Source organism: Cetorhinus maximus, chromosome 28 (assembly GCF_964194155.1).
Source record: "Cetorhinus maximus chromosome 28, sCetMax3.hap1.1, whole genome shotgun sequence".
Taxonomy (NCBI): domain Eukaryota; kingdom Metazoa; phylum Chordata; class Chondrichthyes; order Lamniformes; family Cetorhinidae; genus Cetorhinus; species Cetorhinus maximus.
Window position 1 is genome coordinate 3,596,396 of NC_135906.1, and position 21,383 is coordinate 3,617,778.

General features: G+C 48.8%; 2 pseudogenes; both read right to left on the bottom strand.

The window, feature by feature from the left end:
* Positions 1 to 275: 275 nt before the first annotated feature.
* On the bottom strand, positions 276 to 446 carry LOC144669209 (U2 spliceosomal RNA; annotated as a pseudogene).
* Positions 447 to 20,161: 19,715 nt separating this feature from the next.
* LOC144669148 (U2 spliceosomal RNA) lies at positions 20,162 to 20,337 on the bottom strand (annotated as a pseudogene).
* Between the last annotated feature and the right edge of the window lie 1,046 nt (positions 20,338 to 21,383).

Here is a 21,383-nt window from a genome sequence, read left to right on the forward strand (position 1 = left end):
AGTAGGACTGGAACAAGGAATGTTCCACATACCCCATAAAGAGACAGGCATAGCGGGGGCCCATGCGGGTACCCATGGCCACACCTTTTATTTGGAGGAATTGAGAGGAGTTAAAGGAGAAATTAAAGGTAAAGGGGGCATCACTCAGTCTGGCACCAATGAGCCTGTCCTGCCACTCAGCACAAGTTCAGTTCAACCAGATCAATGATGGAAAGCAGGACAATGCTCTGAATGACTTTTTCTTCTTTTCAGTTTCCCTTTCACCCTGTAGAGGGCAAAACTGCACCATTCCTGAAGACGCTGCAATACCAGGTCGATGTGTGGAATGGACGGAGAAAGATCCTGTTCCATCTCCCTGCTCCAAAAATAAATTTAATATTTGGTCCCCAGATAAAGGACGTATCGGATATTAAACTGATAAGAACAGATTTTTTTTTGAAAAATATACTTTATTCATAAAATATCTGGAGGAACATTCCAAAACATTTCAAAATCACCATCACAAAACTACAATCAGATTCAACTTTTACACATTGATCACAAGGTGCATCGATACAATCAATGAATATTACAATCATTTCAATATGGTCAATGCAGACAATCAGACAAAAGTATTGGAGTTATCAACATACATCATGTTGCTCTCTGAGGTGCTTCAATATAATTAGTATTCACTGCAGACATTCATTTGGAGCTGTACAGCCCGAGGGGCTCTCAACATTTCCCAGTCCCTGGGTGCACTGTGGCAGAAAGGTCTTAGACAGCGACCCTTCCCCATTGCGCCTTTGCGGTGGCTGCCCCAAGCTTTAGTGCGTCCCTCAGCACGTAGTCCTGGACCTTGGAACGTGCCAGTCTGCAACACTCGGTCGGGGACAACTCTTTGCGCTGGAAGTCCAACAAGTTTCAGGCAGACCAAAGAGCGTCTATCACCGACGTCCAGACCTTCTTTGCAAAGGCACAACCACAAGGAGGTGAACAACGGTCTTGTCCCCACCACAGCCACCTCAAGGGGAACGTGCAGAGGGGGTGAGACTCCTGCCGTGTTGCGGAATCCCTCCCCAAATCTCATTTTGAGAGCACATCCACCATGTTTGTCCAGACTCTCCCATGTACTGTCATCAAAGCCCTTTGTAATGGAGGACAGGAAGGACTGGGACTCCGTACTGTCTGTGGGCTTCACGTCATACAATCCGACATAAAAGGATTTGCTGATCCTCAAAATGTCGGACTGCGATGACTTTACTGAGCCGTCTTCTTCCTTCAGGCTGCTGATCACAGAGCTCTCTCTGTGTACCTTTTGGAAGAAGAAACGTGAGCACGTCTCATCCTGCTCCACGGAGCGGACTCTGGACCGGAAGATGATCTTGGAGGCCTCCGAGGCAAAGAGCGAGGCTTGCTGGCCCTTCACCTCTTGGAGCTCCTCCTTGACATCGACCCCCATCGACTGCAGCTGGAGCAGGTTTTTCTGGAGACAGGAAACGTTCCCCCAGCCTCTCCCTCTCTCTCTTGCCTTCTGAATACCTTTGAGGGTGAAAACCTCTTCATGTTACTAACAAAAACACATGAACATATGAATTAGCAACAGGAGTCGGCCTCTCAGCCCTTCAAGCCCACTTTGCCACTCAATAAGCTCCCGGCTGATCTGATTGTAATCTCATTTCCACATTACCCCCTACCCTCGATAACCTTTCACCCACTTACTTCTCAATAATTAAAAATATTCAACGATTCTGCTTCCATCGCCTGTTGAGGAAGAGAATTCCAAAGTCTCACGACCCTCTGAGAGAAAAGAATTTCCCCTCACCTCTGTCTTAAACAGTGGCCCCAAATACAAGATTCTCCCACAAGAGGAAACATCCTCTCCACATCCACCCTCTCAAGGCCCCTCAGCTTCTTGTATGTTTTAATCAGGTCGCCTCTTACTCTTCTGAACTACAGCAGATACAGGCCTAGCCTGTCCAATCCTTCCTCATAAGGCAATCCGCCCAATCCAGGTACTAGTTGGGTAAACCGTATCTGAATGGCTTCCAACGCATTGACATTCTTCCTCAAATAAGGAGACCAATAGTGTACACAGTGCTCCAGATGGGGTCACACCAATGCCCTGAATAACTGAAGCATCAGCTCTCTACTTTTCTATTCAACAGTGAGGCCCGAGTGCGCAGGCGCAACTGTTGCTGACGCCTTTCCAGTCAGCGGAAGGAGTTACAGTATTTTCAGTGGTAGCAATAGAATCAACATCAGTGCTGCCTCTATTAAATAGCTCAAGGAACGCTGCTTATGGAAAACAAAGAAAAGATTGCTTTCTATTATTCTGCCTGATTGCGTTGGTTGATCTTAGATTTTTCCTTTCTGATTGTGCAATTTAATTAACGGTAACTCGAAGCATAACCATACCAGTGCACTTTCAAACGCTATTTGGGCCCAATTTCCAGATGACAGTCGAACCGGAATTGTCCCGGCCTGTTTCTGTGCTGTAAACTTGTGTGCAGACGACTGAGATGATATTTACACCAGGGAATGGAAAGAAACATTAAAGAATTTCAAGACATCAGCAAAAAAAATGTCAATGTGAAAAGCTAAGACACTGATGTGAGGGGGGCAGTGAGACAACTGAAAACAAAGAGGACATGTCGCTAAAGTCTGAATTTAAAATAGAAAATTCTGGTCAAACAGGTTAGGGACAGTTGTAAAAAACAACACAGCTTCCCCCCCTCCCCCACCCACCCAGCCAAAAGCTGTTTACAGAATGTCTGTGAAAAGAGCTACGCAGAGATTTAAAGAGACACTCCATTCAGCTGACTAAAAGTATCTTCACTTACATCAGTATAGCTCCAAACTCACGATCCAGCTCCATTTACTCCTGTGCTTCACTTGCTGACTCTGTAGCCTCTCAAGCAGAAGGTTGTGGGTTCAAATCTCACTCCAGAGATTTGTGCACTTAATCCAAGCTGACAGTCCTGTTGGAGGAGATCGGAAATCAAGGCTTTAACAAGTAGCTGAAAAAGATCCCAGGTACGATTCAAGCTGGGGAATTCTCCCTGGTTTCCTGCTGAACATTTATTCTTCAACCAACATCAGTTAAAAGAGGTTATTTGTCATTATCCCGCTGTTGTATATGGGTCCTTGCTGGGTACAAAATAACTGCCACACTTACAACAGCAAAACACATTTCAACACTTCAAAAGTGCTTCATGGAGTAAAGTGTTTGGAATATTCAGTAATGAGCAGAAACAGAATATCTCTGTGATAATACACACAGAAAATGATGGAAATACACAGCAGGTTTTCAGCCTCTGTGTGGAGTAACAGAGTTAACGTTTCAGGTTGTGATGAAAGGTCATTCACCTGAAAAGTTCACTCAGTTTCTCTCTCCAAAGTGATCAAGGGAAGCATCAAGAGGTTTTTCATCCTCAAAGGCACCCAGAAAGCTAGAAAGGAACAGAGGGAAATGTCCCGACTCCAGAAAAACATGCAGAATCTGCTCTGGCTGCAGTCGATGGGGGTCGATGTCAAGGAGGAACTCCAAGAGGTGAAGAGCCAGCAAGCCTCGCTCTTTGCCTCGGAGGCCTCCAAGATCATCTTCTGTTCCAGGGACTAAGGCCCTTGAGTCCTTCGAGAAGAGTAAAACTCCTGGAAGCGACGGCTTGCTGGCGGAGTTGTATTCGGCTCTGTGGGACTTGATCGGCCCAGACCTGCTAGGGGTGTACGAGAGTATGCTCCTGGCCGGCAGTATGTCAGAATCCATGAGGAAAGGCATCATCACCCTCATCTACAAGCACAAGGGGGAAAGGGAGGAAATTAGAAATTGGTGACCCATTTCACTGTTGAATGTGGACTATAAGCTTCTGTCCAAGGTCATCGTCAATCGGGTCAAATCCGCTCTGGAATTGGTGATCCACCCTGACCAGACCTGCACTGTGCCGGGCAGGAAGATCTTTGACAGCCTGGCGCTGCTCAGGGATACGATTGCCTATGTACAGGACAGGGGTGTGGATACCTGCCTCATCAGCTTGGATCAGGAGAAGGCCTTTGACAGAATATCGCACACCTACATGGTGGATGTGCTCTCCAAAATGGGGTTTGGGGACGAAATTCGCAACTGGATCCAACTGCTCTACACTAACATCAGTAGCGCAGTCTCAATCAATGGGTGGGAAACAGATAGCTTTCCCATTAAATCTGGAGTCAGGCAGGGCTGTCCTCTCTCGCCTGTCCTGTTTGTGTGTTGCATAGAACCCTTTGCTGAGTCCATCAGGAAGGATCCGGGCATAAGAGGAGTGACGATCCCAGGCAGTGGAGGCACTCAGGTCAAAGCCTCCCTGTACATGGACGATGTCGCCGTCTTCTGCTCGGATCCACTGTCGGTGCGCAGACTGATCCACATCTGCGACCAGTTTGAACTAGCCTCGGCAGCCAAGGTAAATCGTGGGAAGAGCGAGGCCATGTTCTTTGGGAACTGGGCTGACCGATCCTTTGTCCCCTTCACCGTCAGGGCTGACGGCCTGAAGGTGCTGGGGATATGGTTCGGAGGGTCCGGGGCATGTGTTAGAAACTGGAAGGAATGAGTGGCAATGGTAATAAGAGCACTGGGCATGCACCCAAACCCATTCTTAGGAAGGATGAGTGCCCATGAGTAGCATGTTGGCATGGGTCAGTGTGGAGAACAGTTAGGGGCTGGCCATCCCCCATGGACCTCAGGGGTGTTACAGTCAGTGGCAGCTGCCAATGATGCCGAAGTTCGCCAAGGGGGTGAGCCCTGGCTGCATGGACTGAGTGCCTTGCGGGTCGAGTGCCACGAATCGGATGTGCCCTGCGAGATGGTCCTCAGCTGGGGTTGGACTGGCTGCAATGGCGCTGCAGGTAGAGAGTGGACTCACTGCTCCTCTATACTTTCAGGAGAAGACATCCCATAACAATATTGAGAGGTCACAGACTGGCGGGGAACCCCACACCTCCTCATCCTCACTCACTATAAGCAGAAGGCCTTGGAACTCGAGGGGCAGCAAGTACCTCGGTCAACCAGCCATGGTGAGGTTGGGGTATCAGACGAAGGTCAGAGTGCAGCGCACTGAGGTGAGAACTTCAGCTTGTGCAACCATTCTAGTGTAGCCTCTTCATTGATGTGCGCCTCGAACCTGGAGTCCCCATTGACAATCAAAAGACGAGGGCACCATGAAGCAGATCTCCGTTGTCTCACCAGGGTGCCTGGCATGTACAGTGAGAGTCTGATGACTTTCACTAACAACATGTTCATCTTCTCCCTTTTGGGTTCAGCAGCAGGCGCTCGCACTCAGGACCCTGAAGGGCCACCCCTGACCCCGGAAGATCACCATGTTCCCCACGCGCCTGCCTCACACCCGCTCTGTCAAGCAGGCACCAGCGCAGATACCAGCATTAAATGGCCGTCCAGTATCTCAGTGCACATTGGTGAGGGAACTTCACACTCGTTTGAGGTGCAGGCAGAGGCAGAGAGTGCCCAGGGTGCTGGCAGTCGGAGGACTGCTGGAGACCAGGACGATGCTCAGTCGAAGGCTGATGATGAGCCTCTGGAGTCGTCCATTAGGAAGCAGATGCTGGACGTCCAGCGGGGTGTGCGGGAGGATCTAGCGGAGATCTATGAGGGTATGTGCGCCATGGTCTCCGTTATGGAGGAGTCCATGCGGAGCATGACCACTGAGCGCACTGCCTCAGCCAAGGAGAGAGTGGCGACTGTCAGGGAGAGGCTGCCCCAGGGACAGGATCAGGGGTCCCTGGGGATACACTCGGACCTGCAAGCGCTCACACCGGCAATGACCTCAGGTGGTCAGTGTCCGTGTGTGAGATGGATGGGGTACCCAGTATACCAGCTAGGTGCCCGTCCATCAATGGTGAGCAGGGAGGTCCTGAGTGACCTCACGTTGGCGCACGAGCTGCCTGTTGTCTCTGCGGGCTCCTCTCAGGGCTCTACGGATGATGGCAGCAGCCCCTCTGCCCCTCTGCCAGTGACCGTGGCATCTGATGAGGCTGCGGCGACTGGGGAGATGGCAGCCATGGCACTGGCCGCTCCCTCCCAGGTGGGGACAGCACAGGCTCCACTGGCCAGAGGACGACCGCCAAGGTCACCCAGGCCAACAAGGCAGCAGAGTCAGCAGGCTGCCTCCAATGCCAGTGCCAGCGAGGGGGCAGCACCTAGACATAGCACCCACAAATGTAAATTTAAAGCACCTTAAGCACAAGATGGTCTTGTCACGGGTGATGTTTTGTTCCCCCATTTTGCTTTGAGTTTTTTAATGGTGTGACAAACAACACCGGTTAATGTTCAGTTCAGGAATCTGTCACCTGCAACATTAAATGACATTTGATTTTGTGTTATTGGCCTGAGTTTGCTTCATTTGTTCTGCAGGTGCAGCGTAGGCCAATGTTTAATGATGCACCGAAATATCGCGAGAGTGCGCGTTGACGTTGGGACGCTCGGCTGATGTCAACATGTTTCATTTCAGGCTCGAGCGAATCGGACACGCGCCCGCCCACCAAGCCAAAAATTCTGCCCATTGAGTTCAGTCTTTAACCTATTTTGGGCAGTGAAAGAAGTTGTTTTGGACAATGGAGCCCCAAATCCTGGAAAACCGTTCATACAAAAGCACCATTCACTTGCAAATACACCTCTCCACCACTCTCTCTCTCTCTCTCTCACTCCACTGCAGCTTTTACCTCACAACATTTTAAACCAGTTCTCTGCTGCCGCTGCTGATACCGCTCTTAAAAGTACAGCAAGCTCCCAGCTCAAAGCTCATAGACTTTACACAGCTGCTGACAAGCGTCTAAATTCACGATCACACAATGGTTACGGTGCATAAGCAGGCCAATCGGCCCATCGTGTCTGTACTGGCTCTCTGAATGAGCATCTCAATACCCAGTGCCATTCTCCTGCCCTCACCCAATAACCCTACAGATTGTTTCTTTTCAACTAATTATCTAATTCCCTCTTGAATGCTTTGATTGAACCACACTCTCAGTCAGTGCATTCCGGACCCTAGCCACTCACGGTGTGAAATCGGTTTCTCTTATGTCACTTCTGCTTCTTTTACCCGTTGCTTTAAATCTGTATCCCCTCATTTTCGATCATTTCACAAGTGGGGACAATTTCTCCCTATCTACTCTCTCCAGACCTCTCATGACTTTCAATACCTCTATCAACTCTCTTCTCAGCCTTCTTTTCTCTCAGGAAAACAGTCTCAACGTCTCCAATCTTACTCCGTAACTGATCTTCCACATCCCTCTTCGGCACTCTCTCCAATGCCTTCACATCCTCCCTAAAATGTGGTGCCCAGAACTGTACGCAGTACTCCAGCTGTGGTCTAACTCGTGTCTTATACAAGCCCCTATTAATAAAGCCTAGGATACTGAACGCTGTGTTAACTGCTCTCTCAACTTGTCCTGCCACCTTTAATGACTTATGCAAATACACACCCAGGTCCATCTGTGTCGACGCCCCCTTTATTTTGTGCTGTCTCTCTATGTTCTTCCTACCAAAATGCATCAGCTCATATTTCTCCACACTGAACTTCATCTGCCACATATCCGCCCATTCGACCAACTAGTCTGTGTCCTTTTCAAGTTCTCCACTGCCCTCTTCACGGTTCACAGTTGCTTCCAAGTTTTGTATCGTCTGCAAATTTTGAAAAATTTTCCTCTACTCTAAGGTCTAAACCATTCATATATATCAGGAAAAGCAAGGGTGCAATACTGACCCCTGGGGAACTCCACTACAAACCCGCCTCCAGCCCTAAAATCATCCATTAACTATTACTCTCTGTTTCTTGTCACTCAGTCAATTTTCTATCCACATTGCTACTGTCTGTTTTATTCCATGAGATATAACTTTTCTCACAAGTCTGTGTGGCACTGTATCAAATGCCTTTTGGAAGTCCATGTACACCACATCAACAGCATCACCTTCACCAACCCTCTCTGTTACCTCTTCAGAAAATTTCAGCAAGTTAGGGAAACGCCATTTTCCCTTAAGAAATCCATGCTGGCTCTTCTTAATTAACCCGCATTTGTCCCTGAATTTTCCGTGCCCGCTGGTGGTGGGCATGATAGGTGGCGCGATCGGTTTCACGATGGTGGGAAGGCAGGTTGTGATTGTCCGCTCAGCCCGCCAACGACAGGCCGCGTTTCCCACCATCGGTCATCGGGAACCTCATTGTAATACACCAGCATATCATTATCAGGCCATCCCGCCAGGCTCTTGCACCCCCGCTGGATCATCCGTCCACGTCAGCGGGAAAGCACGCTGACGTGTTTCACAACAGCACAGAGGTGACGTGCACTTGGCGGCTGCACTTTGGGTAAACTGGAGGTGAGTGAACAGCTCACTGGGGTTGCCTGTTGCTTTCCAGGCTTCAGGGGCACAGGGGGGGTCGGGGGTGTGTGCTGCCCTGCCTCGGAGGCGACTTTTGTGGGTGAGGGGGAGTGGGGGGCAAGTGCAGCCTTGCCGTTGAGGTGACTGGTGGCTGAGGGTCATCGTTTGCTGTGCCCTTTACAACCTGGCGCTCCAACAGGGAGACGAGCTGGCTGAGGAGGAGCTGGAGGAGCTGCAGACCTCCTCCGATGAGGAGGACGCCGAAGGGGATGAGGCTGAGGAGGTCCTCGGAGGCGGCGATGACGGGGATGAGGACCTCGCACAGGCTAGACGAGGCAGGCACGCTCGGGAGGCCCTCATAGTTGCTAGATTTGTGGAGGATGATGATGACATGCAGTGAGGAGACACCATAGTCCCTCACATCACATTTGTGAACGTTTGGCTTCCATCTGGCTTATGGCAGAATGTGAGAATGCTTCTGTCATGGAGACGCAGGGGAGGCCCTAATAGTCACTCAATTGCAGGGAGATGATGATGACCATGCACTGCGCACACTCCATAAATCTTCACACAGCTTCTGAGAATGTTGCTCCAGCAACTGTGACATGAACGAGTCCTTTGCAGCCCCTGCCCTGAGCTTTAGTGCGTCCCTCAGCACATATTCCTAGACCTTGGAATGTGCCAGTCTGCAACAATCCGTCGGGGACAACTCTTTGCACTGGAAGACCAATAGGTTTCAGGCCAAAGAGCATCCTTCACCGAGTTGATGATCCTCCAGCTGCAGTTGATGTTTGTCTCAGTGTGTGTCCCTGGGAACAGCCCGTAGAGCACAGAGTCCTGTGTCACAGAACTGCTCGGCATGAACCTCGACAGAAACCACTGCATCTCTCTCCAGACCTTCTTTGCAAAGGCACAATCCACAAGGAGGTGAACAACGGTCTCTTCCCCACCACAGCCACCTCGAGGGCAACGTGCAGAGGGGGTGAGAATGCAGGCGTTTGGGAAGGATGTGACTTGGGGGAGGTTGTGACAAAGCGGTATTGTCACTGGACTAGTTATCCAGCGACTCAGCATAGTGCTCTGGGGAGCCGGGATCAAATCCCATCACGGTAAATGGTGGAATTTGAATTCAATAAAAATCTGGAATTATAATTCTAATGATGACCATGAAACCATTGTTGATTGTTGTAAAAACCCACCTGGTTCACTAATGTCCTTCAGGGAATGAAACCCGCTCTCCTTAGTGCTCTGGCCTACATGTCACGCCAGATCCACAGCAATGTGACTCTTAAATACCCTCTGAAATGGCCCAGCAAGACACTCATTGTATCAAACCGCTAAAATGTCAAAACAGAATGAAGCGGGACTGACCACCCGGCATGGACCTAGACACCGGAAATGACAATGGCAATCTCAGCGCTGTCGACCTGGCAAAGTTCCCCTTAGTAACCTGCGGGGGCTGGTGCCAAGATTGGGATAGCTGCCTCACAGACGAGTCAAGCAACAATCTGACATGGTCATACTCTGAATCATAGCTTACAGGTAATGTCCCAGACACCAGCATCACCATCCCTGGTTATGTCCTGTCCCACTGGCAGGATTATACCCAGTAGAGGCAGTAGCACAGTGGTATACAGTCAGGATGGAGTTGGTCTGGGAGTTCTCAACATTGACTCTGGACTCTGAAGTCTTATGGCATCAGGTCAAACATGGACAAGGAAACCTCCTGCTGATTAGCACCTACCACCCCTCTCAGCTGAAGAATCAGTGTTCACCAATGTTCAGCACCACTTGGAAGAAGCACTGAGGGTGGCAAGGGTGCAGAATGTACTCTGGGTAGGAGACGGCAATGTCCATTTCGCCAAGAGTGGCTCGGTAGCACCACTACTGACCGAGCTGGCCGAGTCCTAAAGGACATAGCTGCTAGACTGGGTCTGTGGCAGGTGGTGAGGGAACCAACAAGAGGGGAAAGCATACTTGACCTCATCCTCACCAACCTACCTGCTGCAGAAGCATCTGTCCATGACAGTATCAGTAGGAGTGAGCACCACACGGTCCTTGTTGAGACAAAGTCCCATCTTCACATTGAGGATACCCTCTATTGTGTTGTGTAGCACTACCACTGTGCTAAATGGGATGGATTTCAAACAGACCTAGCAACTCAAGACTGCATCCATGAGGCTCTGTGGGCCATCAGCAGCAGTAGAATTGTACCCGAAACAATCTCTAACCTCATAAACCGGCAAGTTCCCTGCTCTGCCATTACCATCAAGCCAGGGGTTCAACCCAGGTTCATTGAAGAGTGCAGGGGGGCATGTCAGGAGCAGCTCCAGGCATACCTAAAAATGAGGTGTCAACCTGGTGAAGCTACATCACAGGACGACTTGCGAGCCAAACAGCATAAGCAGCAAATGACAGACAGAGTCAAGTGACTGACCTTGATATCAAGACAGCATTTGACCAAGTGTGGAGCGGAGCACATCAGTGTAAAAGATAAGGCTGAAGCACTTGCAATAATCTTCAGCCAGAAATGCCGAGTGGATGATCCATCTCGACCTCCTTCTGAGGTCCTCAGCATCACAGATGCCAGTTTTCAGCCAAAGCGATTCACTCCACTTGATATCAAGAAATGGCTGAAGACACTGGATACTGCAAAGGCTATGGGCCCTGACAATATTGCGGTAATGGTACTGAAACTTGTGCTCCGGAACATGCCGTGCCCCTAGCCAAGCTGTTCTAGTACAGCTACCACACTGGCATCTACCCGTCAATGTGGAAAATTGCCCAGGTATGTCTTGTACAGACAAATCAGGGCAAACGCAACCCAGCCAGTTACCGCCCCATCACTCTACTCTCGTTCATCAGTAAAGTCATGGAAGGGGGTCATCAACTGCGCAATCAAGCGGCCATTGCTTAGCAATAACCTGCTCACTGACAGGTTTGGGTTTGGCCAGGGTCACTCAGCTCCTGGCCTCATTACAGCCTTGGTTCGAGCATGGACAAAAAAGCTGAACTCCTGAGGTGACGTGAGAGTGACTGACCTTGATATCAAGACAGCATTTGACCGAGTGTGGAATCAAGGAGCCCGATCAAATCTGGAGACGATGGGAAATGGGGGGAAGCTCTCCGCTGGTTGGAGTCATACCCAGCACTAGGGAAGATGGTTGTGGTTGTTGGAGGTCAATCATCTCAGTTCCAGGACAACAGTGCAGGAGTTCCTCAGGGTAGTATCCTCAGCTCAACCATCTTCAGCTGCTTCATCAATGACCTTCCGTCCATCAAAAGGTCAGAAGCGGGGACGTTCGCTGATGATTTCACAATGTTCAGGACCGTTCGTGTCTCCTCAGTTACTGAAGCAGCCCATGTCCAAATGCAGCAAGACCTGGACAATATCCAGGCTTGGGCTGACAAGTGGCTAGTAACATTTACGCCACATAAGTGCCAAGAAATTACCACCTCCAACAAGAGAGAATCTAACCATCACCCCTTGACATTCAATGGCATTGCCATCGCTGAATCACCCACTATCAATGTGCTGGGGGTTACCATTGACCAGAAAATGAACTGGACTACCATCTCAATACTGTGGCTGCAAGAGCAGGTCAGAGGCCAGAAATCCTGCGCCGAGTAACTCACCTTCTGACTCCCCAAAGTCTGTCCACTACCTACAAGGCATAAGTCAGGAGTGTGATGGAATACGCTCCAATTGCCTGGGTGAGTGCCGCTCCAACAACACTCCAGAAGTTTGACACCATCCAGGACAAAGCAGACCGCTTAATTGGCACCCCATCCACAAACATTCACTCCCAACACCACCAACGCACAGCGGCACCAGTCTGTACCTTCTGCTAGATGCACAGCAGGAACTCCCCAAAGTTTCTTAGGCAGCACCTTGCAAACCCACGACCACTACCATCTGAAGGACAAGGACAACGGACACATGGGAACACCCCCACCTACAGATTCCCCTCCAATCCACTCACCATCCTGGCTTGGAAATATGTCACCGTTCCTTCACTGTCGCTGGATCCAAATCCTGGAAGCGCTCCCTAACACAATGTGGGTGTATCCACAGCACATGGACTGCAGCGGTTCAAGAAGGCAGCTCAGCACCACCTTCTCAAGGGCAATTAGGAATGGGCAATAAATGCTGGTCTAGCCAGTGATACCCACGTCCTGTGTAAATGAATGAAAAAAGACTGGAAGAGCCTTTCTCACCACCGGCCAAGCCAAGTCTTGCTGGAAGCTGTGTAAAACCCCTCGGGCTGTATGTTTAACATGAAATGAATGCTGTAATGTAACCTGTAACTCTAAGTGTAGTGAGGCACCCTGTATGGAATGAAACTGATGTGTTAAATTTGAACTGTTCTGGAATGTAGCTTTACACATTTTATGAAACAAAATGTACTTTTTCACAAGCTTAGAGATCAACAGCAAATCAAGTACAGTGACTGTTGTTTACTGGGCTGAGGGGAGGAGTCAAGGTGTTGGGCTTCTCTCTGTCCCTGATATCTGATCGATTCAGCAGCCTGGAATGTTTATTCAAATTCAGTGTGAGGAAAAGACCAGACTAGGAGCAGTGAGCGAAGAGAGTAGCGGCATTTTAATTTCCGCATGGATGTTACTGATACAAGCCTTGATTGAAACAATCAAAGGTGAGCAGCCACTGCTGAGGACAGAAATACCGAGTGTTGATCTATCACGGAGCACTCACAAGAATTGACCAGCCCAGTGCATTGCCAGGAGGAACCTGAAAACTGTGCTAAGCACAAGAGACCAAGACAAATTCAATTGAAAAGAGGAAAGCTGAGATCTGGGAGAATTGAGCAGCAAAGACACTCAGGTAAGCATGCTAGTTTGAAGATCAAGTTCAAAATGTTGTGCAAGATGTATTTACAGCGCAGATAATTTTCACTTTCCTAGAACAAGCCTTTTCCTTTCTGCAAGTTGCTCAATCTGCACGGTTGTTCTTTTCTGCTGCCCCTTCCCACTCACCTTGCCTGTCGCACAGGGGCTTCATGAAATGATGGGGAGATGATTAAAAGTAAAGTGAGAGGAAATTGGTGCAACCTGGCAGATATTGTTCTGTGCTCACAAGTGATTTTGTTCCCAAGTTTGCCTTGCATTCAAATGCAGGTTGAGGTTGAAAAATTCCTAAAATGTTGTAGAAAATAACCTTGGAGAAGGACGGATAAACATTGTAAAAATGGAATCTCAAGTGATTGTGAAGGAAATAATGGTGTGACGGCAAAAGTTGATAATTTGTCTCATTGTATTGCACGGCCTCAATTGGGCTGAGCTGTGTCATGTTGCAGCTTCTGTAATTTTGAGATTGTTTTCCGAATGTCCGGCAGTAAAGCTTTTTTTAATAGTTTACTGTCGGCCCCACATGAAGCGTCTGGGTCCTGATTTGCACATGTAAGGGAGCCATCCACTCCAACAGGTCTTGTCTCGCTTTAGCTGTTGCCCCCATCCCCCACCAGGTTCCACCTCATGGCTAGGGGAGGGGTGCTGCTGAGGTGGGATTCTTTTGAAGAACCGAAACGTTTTTTGTGAAAAATATACTTTATTCATAAAATATCTGGAAGAACATTCCAAAATATTTCAAATTCACCATCACAAAAAGTACAGTCAGATTCAACTTTTACACATGGATCACCAGGTGCATCAATACGATCAATGAATATTACAATCATTTCAATCTGGTCATTACAGACAATCAGACAATGGGGTTGGAGTTATCAACATCCATCAAGTTGCTCTCTGAGGTGCTTCAATACAATTATAATACAATTAGCATTCAATGCATTCAATGCATTGTGAGCTGGACAGCCCGAGGGGCTCTGATTTAAAGCAACTGGCAGAAGAAGCAAAAACGATTTGAGAGAAAGCTTTTTCACACAGAGTGGCTAGGGTCCAGAACGCACTGACTGAGAGTGTGGTTCAATCAAAGCATTCAAGAGGAAATTAGATAATTAGTTGAAAAGAAACAATCTGTAGGGTTACTGGGAGAAGGTAGGAGAATGACACTCGGTATTGAGATGCTCATTCAGAGAGCCAGTACAGACACGATGGGCCGATTGGCCTGCTTATGCACCGTAACAATTGTGTGATCGTGAATTTAGACGCTTGTCAGCAGCTGTGTAAAGTCTATGAGCTTTGAGCTGGGAGCTTGCTGTACTTTTAAGAGCGGTATCAGCAGCGGCAGCAGAGAACTGGTTTAAAATGTTGTGAGGTAAAAGCTGCAGTGGAGTGAGGGAGAGAGAGAGAGAGAGAGAGTGTATTTGCAAGTGAATGGTGCTTTTGTTTGAACGGTTTTCCAGTATTTGGGGCTCCATTGTCCAAAACAACTTCTTTCACTGCCCAAATGAGGCTAAAGACTGAACTCAATGGGCAGAATTTTTCGCTTGGCGGGCGGGCGCGTGTCCCATTCACTCGAGCCTGAAATGACACATGTTGACATCAGCCGAGCGTCCCAACGTCAACGCGCACTCTCGCGATATTTCGGTGCATCATTAAACATTGGCCTACGCTGCACCTGCAGAACAAATGAAGCAAACTCAGGCCAATAACACAAAATCAAATGTCATTTAATGTTGCAGGTGACAGATCCCTGAACTGAACATTAATTACCGTGAATTAAATTGCACAATCAGAAAAGTAAAATCTAAAATAAACCAACGCAATCAGGCAGAATAATAGAAAGCAATCTTTTCTTTGTTTTCCATAAGCAGCGTTCCTTGAGCTATTTAATAGAGGCAGCACTGATGTTGATTCTATTGCTACCACTGAAAATACTGTAACTCCTTCCGCTGACTGGAAAGGCGTCAGCAACAGTTGCGCCTGCGCACTCGGGCCTCACTGTTGAATAGAAAAGTAGAGAGCTGATGCTTCAGTTATTCAGGGCATTGGTGTGACCCCATCTGGAGCACTGTGTACACTATTGGTCTCCTTATTTGAGGAAGAATGTCAATGCGTTGGAAGCCATTCAGATACGGTTTACCCAGCTAGTACCTGGATTGGGCGGATTGCCTTATGAGGAAGGATTGGACAGGCTAGGCCTGTATCTGCTGTAGTTCAGAAGAGTAAGGGGCGACCTGATTAAAACATACAAGAAGCTGAGGGGCCTTGAGAGGGTGGATGTGGAGAGGATGTTTCCTCTTGTGGGAGAATCTTGTATTTGGGGCCACTGTTTAAGACAGAGGTGAGGGGAAATTCTTTTCTCTCAGAGAGTCGTGAAACTTTGGAATTCTCTTCCTCAACAGGCGATGGAAGCAGAATCGTTGCATATTTTTAATTATTGAGAAGTAAGTGGATGAAAGGTTATCGAGGGTAGGGGGTAATGTGGAAATGAGGTTACGATCAGATCAGCCGGGAGCTTATTGAGTGGCGAAGTGGGCTTGAAAGGCTGAGAGGCCGACTCCTGTTGCTAATTCATATGTTCATGTGTTTTTGTTAGTAACATGAAGAGGTTTTCACCCTCAAAGGTATTCAGAAGGCAAGAGAGAGAGGGAGAGGCTGGGGGAACGTTTCCCGTCTCCAGAAAAACCTGAACAAAAACAAAAATACCTGGAAAAACACAGCAGGTCTGACAGCATCTGCGGAGAGGGACACAGTTAATGTTTCGAGTCCGAATGACCCGTCAACAGAACTTCTCTGTTGAAGGGTCATTCGGACTTGAAACGTTAACTGTGTCCCTCTCCGCAGATGCTGCCAGAACTGCTGAGTTTTTCCGGTCTTTTTGTTTTAGTTTTGGATATCCAGCGTCCGCAGTTTTTTGCTTTTATCCAGAAAAACCTGCTCCGGCTGCAGTCGATGGGGGTCGATATCAAGGAGGAACTCCAAGAGGTGAAGAGCCAGCAAGCCTCGCTCTTTGCCTCGGAGGCCTCTCTAGATGATCTTCCGGTCCAGAGTCCGCTCCGTGGAGCAGGATGAGACGTGCTCACGTTTCTTCTTCCAAAAGGTACACAGAGAGAGCTCTGTGATCAGCAGCCTGAAGGGAGAAGACAGCTCAGTAAAGTCATCGCAGTCCGACATTTTGAGGATCAGCAAATCCTTTTATGTCGGATTGTATGATGTGATGCCCACAGACAGTACGGAGTCCCAGTCCTTCCTGTCCACCATTACAAAGGGCTTTGATAACAGTACATGGGAGAGTCTGGACAAACATGGTGGATGTGCTCTCCAAAATGGGATTTGGGGAGGGAATCCGCAACACGCCTGGAGTCTCACCCCCTCTGCATGTTGCCCTCGAGGTGGCTGTGGTGGGGACAAGATCGTTGTTCACATCCTTGTGGATTGTGCCTTTGCAAAGAAGGTCTGGAGAGAGATTTTTTTTGCAAAAATATACTTTATTCATAAAATATCTTCAATCACATTCCAAACCATTTCAAAAACACCATTACAAGGGTACAATCCAGGTTAAACTTTTACAAAATGTATCACCAGGTGCATCAGTACAAACAATATTACAATCATTTACAGCCTTTCATTTTGAGCTGTACAGCCCGAGGGGCTCTAAACAGTTCCCAGTCTCTCGGTGCGCTGTAGCACAAAAGGTCTTAGACAGCGACCCTTCCCCATTGTGCCTTTGCGGCGGCTGCCCCAAGCTTTAGTGCGTCCCTCAGCACGTAGTCCTGGACTTTGGAATGTGCCAGTCTGCAACACTCAGTCGGGGACAACTCTTTGCGCTGGAAGACCAACAAGTTTCGGGCAGACCAAAGCGCCTCTTTCACCGAGTTGATGATCCTCCAGCTGCAGTTGATGTTCCTCTCGGTGTGTGTCCCTGGGAACAGCCAGCAGAGCACAGAGTCCTGTGTCACAGAACTGATCGGGATGAACCTCGACAGAAACCACTGCATCTCTCTCCAGACCTTCTTTGCAAAGGCACAATCCATAAGGAGGTGAACAACGGTCTCGTGCCCAACACAGCCACCTCGAGGGCAACATGCAGAGGGGGTGAGACTCCTGGCGTGTAGGAAGGATCTGACCGGGAGGGCGTTTCTCACCACCAGCCAAGCTACGTCTTGGTGCTTGTTGGAAAGTTCTGGCGATGAGGCATTTTGCCAAATGACTTTCACAGTCTGCTGGGGAACCATCCGACAGGATTCTCCCTTTCTTTTTCCCGCAGGGCCTCTAAGACGATATGTGCCGACCACTGCCTGATGGACTTGTGGTCAAAGGTGTTTCTCTGCATACATTTTTCCACCAGGGACGGGTGGTACGGCACGGTCCAACTACTTGGAGCGTTCCGCGGCAGCGTGGCCAGACCCATCCTTCGCAACACTGAGGACAAGTAGAACCTCAACACATAGTTACACTTGGTGTTTGCGTACCAAGGGTCTACGCACAGCGTGATGCAGCCGCACACAGTTTGAGGGCATGTTGGGAACGTATTCTCCCCCTTTATCCAGAGGCTTGTACATCACGTTCCTGCGGACACGATCCATTTTCGACCTCCAGATAAAGCTAAAGATGGCTCGGGTGATCGCCATCGCGCAAGAGTCTGGAATGGGCCAGACGTGCGCCACGTACAGGAACAGCGAGAGTGCCTCACACCTGATGACCAGGTTCTTACCCGCAAATGAGAGGGAGCGTCGCTCCCACATGCCCACTTTTCTTTCCACTATTGATACTCGCTCTTTCAAGTTTCTAACACATGCCTCGGTCCCTCTGAACCATATCCCCAGCACCTTCAGGCCGACAGCCCTGACGGTGAAGGGGACAAAGGATCGGTCAGCCCAGTTCCCAAAGAACATGGCCTCGCTCTTCCCACGATTTACTTTGGCTCCCGAGGCCAGATCGAACTGGTCGCAGACCTGGATCAGTCTGCGCACCGACAGCGGATCCGAGCAGAAGACAGCGACATCGTCCATGTACAGGGAGGCGTTGACCTGAGTGCCTCCACTGCCTGGGATTGTCACTCCTCATATGCCCGGATCCTTCCTGATGGACACAGCAAAGGGTTCTATGCAACTCACAAACAGGACAGGGGAGAGAGGGAAGCCCTGCCTGACTCCAGATTTAATCGGAAAGCTATCTGATTCCCAGCCATTGATTGAGACTGCGCTGTTAGTGTACAGCAGTCGGATCCAATTGGGTTTTGAAACATGTACATGTTGGAAAGTAAAGAAAGCTTCGCTGTCCTTCACCGTCACCCGAACGGTGTTACGTACCCCATGATATGGGGCTCGACTGGTTATAGCCATTGCTTCACGACTACACTTGATCTTTGCCAAAAGGCCGAGAAGCGATTCCATTTGCCTTCCTTGTTACCTGCTGTACCTGCATACTAGCTTACAGCGATTCATGCGCGAGGACACCCAGATCCCTCTGTGCTGAAGCATTTCTGAAGTTTCTCTCCATTTAAATAATAAGTCACCTTTTTATTCTTCTGACCAAAATGGATAACCTCACACTTATCCACGTTAAACTCCATCTGCCAAATTTTGCCCCATTCACCTAACCTGTCCAAATCCATTTGTAAATTTCTTATTTCTTCATTGCAACTTACTTTCCCACCTATTTTGGTGTCATCTGCAAAGTTAGCTATAGTACCTTCTACCCCTGAATCCAAGTAAATAGTTGGGGCCAAAGGACCGAACCCTGTGGCACCCCACTAGTTACAGCTTGCCATCCACAAAAGACCCATTAATCCTGACTCTCTGCTTTCTGTTGGTTAGCCAATCCTCTATCCAAGCTAATATATTACCCTTAGCTGCGTGTGATCTTATCTTGTGTATTAATCTTTTGTGCGGCACCTTATCAAATGCCTTCTGGAAGTCCAGACATGCTACATCTACAGGATCCCCATTATCCACTTTGCTTGTCACATCTTCAAAGAACTCCAGCAAATTAGTCAAACACGATTCACTCTTCGTAAAGCCATGCCGACTCTGACGGATTGCAATTTGACTTGCATTTTAGGAAGGTAGTGAAGGCATTGGAGAGAGTGCAGAAGAGGTTTACGAGTTTGGTTCCAGGGGCGAGGAAGTTGAGTTATGAAGTAAGATTGGGGAAGCTGGGAATGTATTCCTTGGGGAAAAGAAGTCCGAGAGGAGACTTGATAGAGGTATTGAAAATCATGAGGGGTCGGGAGAGAGTAGATAGGGAGAAACTGTTTGCACCGGGGAAAGGATCGAGAAGGAGAGGGCACAGGTTTAAAGTAACTGGCAAAAGAAGCAAAAGTGACAGGAGCAGCGAGTGGCCAGGGTCTGGAATGCACCGCCTGATAGCGCGGCGGAGGCAGGTTCAATTGAAGAGGGAATGAGATGATTATTTGAAAAGAAAGCATGTGCCGGGTTACGTGGAGAAGGCAGGAGAAAGGCGCGAGGTGGAATGTTCATTGGGAGAACTGGTGCAGGCACGACGGGGGGAATGGGCTCCTTGTGCAATGTAAGGATTGTGTGAATGTGGATGTAGAGGTTTCGGAGTAGCTGTGTAAAGTGTGTGAGGTTTGAGGTGTGAGTTTTGATTGTTGCTGTATCAGCAGCAGCGGCAGCGGCAGCAGAGAGCTGGTTTAAAATGTTGTGAGGCGAAAGGTGCAGCTGAGAGAGTGTTTGAGAGGTGTATTTGCAAGTGAAAGATGTTTTTATATGAGTGAGTTAGAGTGTTTGTGAGATGAGAGTGCTGTCTGTGAGTGTTGGGTGAGCGTGCATGTTTTTTGTGTGTAGCTGCTGCGGGTGAGTGAGTGAGTGAGAGAGAGAGAGAGAGAAAGAAAGAAAGTTGGGTTTTGGAACATGTACATGTTGAAAAGTAAAGATAGCAGATGTTTGTAAGAAAGCTATTTTTAGCATTGAAAATCCCCTGGAAAGGGGAGGGTGCACCGTTCCCAGAGATACTGCAATACCGGGTCGATGCGTGGAGTGGACGGAGCAAGCCCCTATTCCATCTCTCTGCTCCAAAAATCAATTTAATATATGGTCCCCAGATAAAGGACGTATCAGATATTAAACTGATAAGAACAGATTATTTTTTTTTTGTAAAAATATACTTTATTCATAAAATATCTTCAATCACATTCCAAACCATTTCAAAAACAACATTACATGGGTACAATCCAGGTTAAACTTTTACAAAATGTATCACCAGGTGCATCAGTACAAACAATATTACAGTCATTTACAGCCTTTCATTTTGATCTGTACAGCCCGAGGGGCTCTAAACAGTTCCCAGTCTCTCGGTGCGCTGTGGTAGAAAGGTCTTAGACAGCGACCCTTCCCCATTGCGCCTTTGCGGCAGCTGCCCCAAGCTTTAGTGCGTCCCTCAGCACGTAGTCCTGGACTTTGGATTGTGCCAGTCCGCAACAATCGGTCGGGGACAACTCTTTGTGCTGGAAGACCAACAAGTTTTGGGCAGACCAAAGCGCCTCTTTCACCGAGTTGATGATCCTCCAGCTGCAGTCGATGTTTGTCTCGGTGTGTGTCCCTGGGAACAGCCCGTAGAGCACAGAGTCCTGTGTCACAGAACTGCTTGGGATGAACATCGACAGCAACCACTGCATCTCTCTCCAGACTTTCTTTGCAAAGGCACAATCCACAAGGAGGTGGACAACGGTCTCTTCCCCACCACAGCCACCTCGAGGGCAACGTGCAGAGGGGGTGAGCTTCCTGGCGTGTAGGAAGGATCTGACGGGGAGGGCCTTTCTCACCACCAGCCAAGCTACGTCTTGGTGCTTGTTGGAAAGTTCTGGCGATGAGGCATTCTGCCAAATGACTTTGACAGTCTGCTCGGGGAACCATCCCACAGGGTCCACCCTCTCCTTATCCCTCAGGGCCTCTAGGACGTTACGTGCTGACCACTGCCTGATGGACTTGTGGTCAAAGGTGTTTTTCTGCATCAATTTTTCCACCAGGGACAGGTGGTACGGCACGGTCCAACTACTTGGAGCGTTCCGCGGCAGCGTGGCCAGACCCATCCTTCGCAACACCGGGAACAGGTAGAACCTCAGCACGTAGTGACACTTGGTGTTTGCGTAGTGAGGGTCTACGCACCGCTTGATGCAGCCGCACACAAAGGTGGCCATCAGTATGAGGGC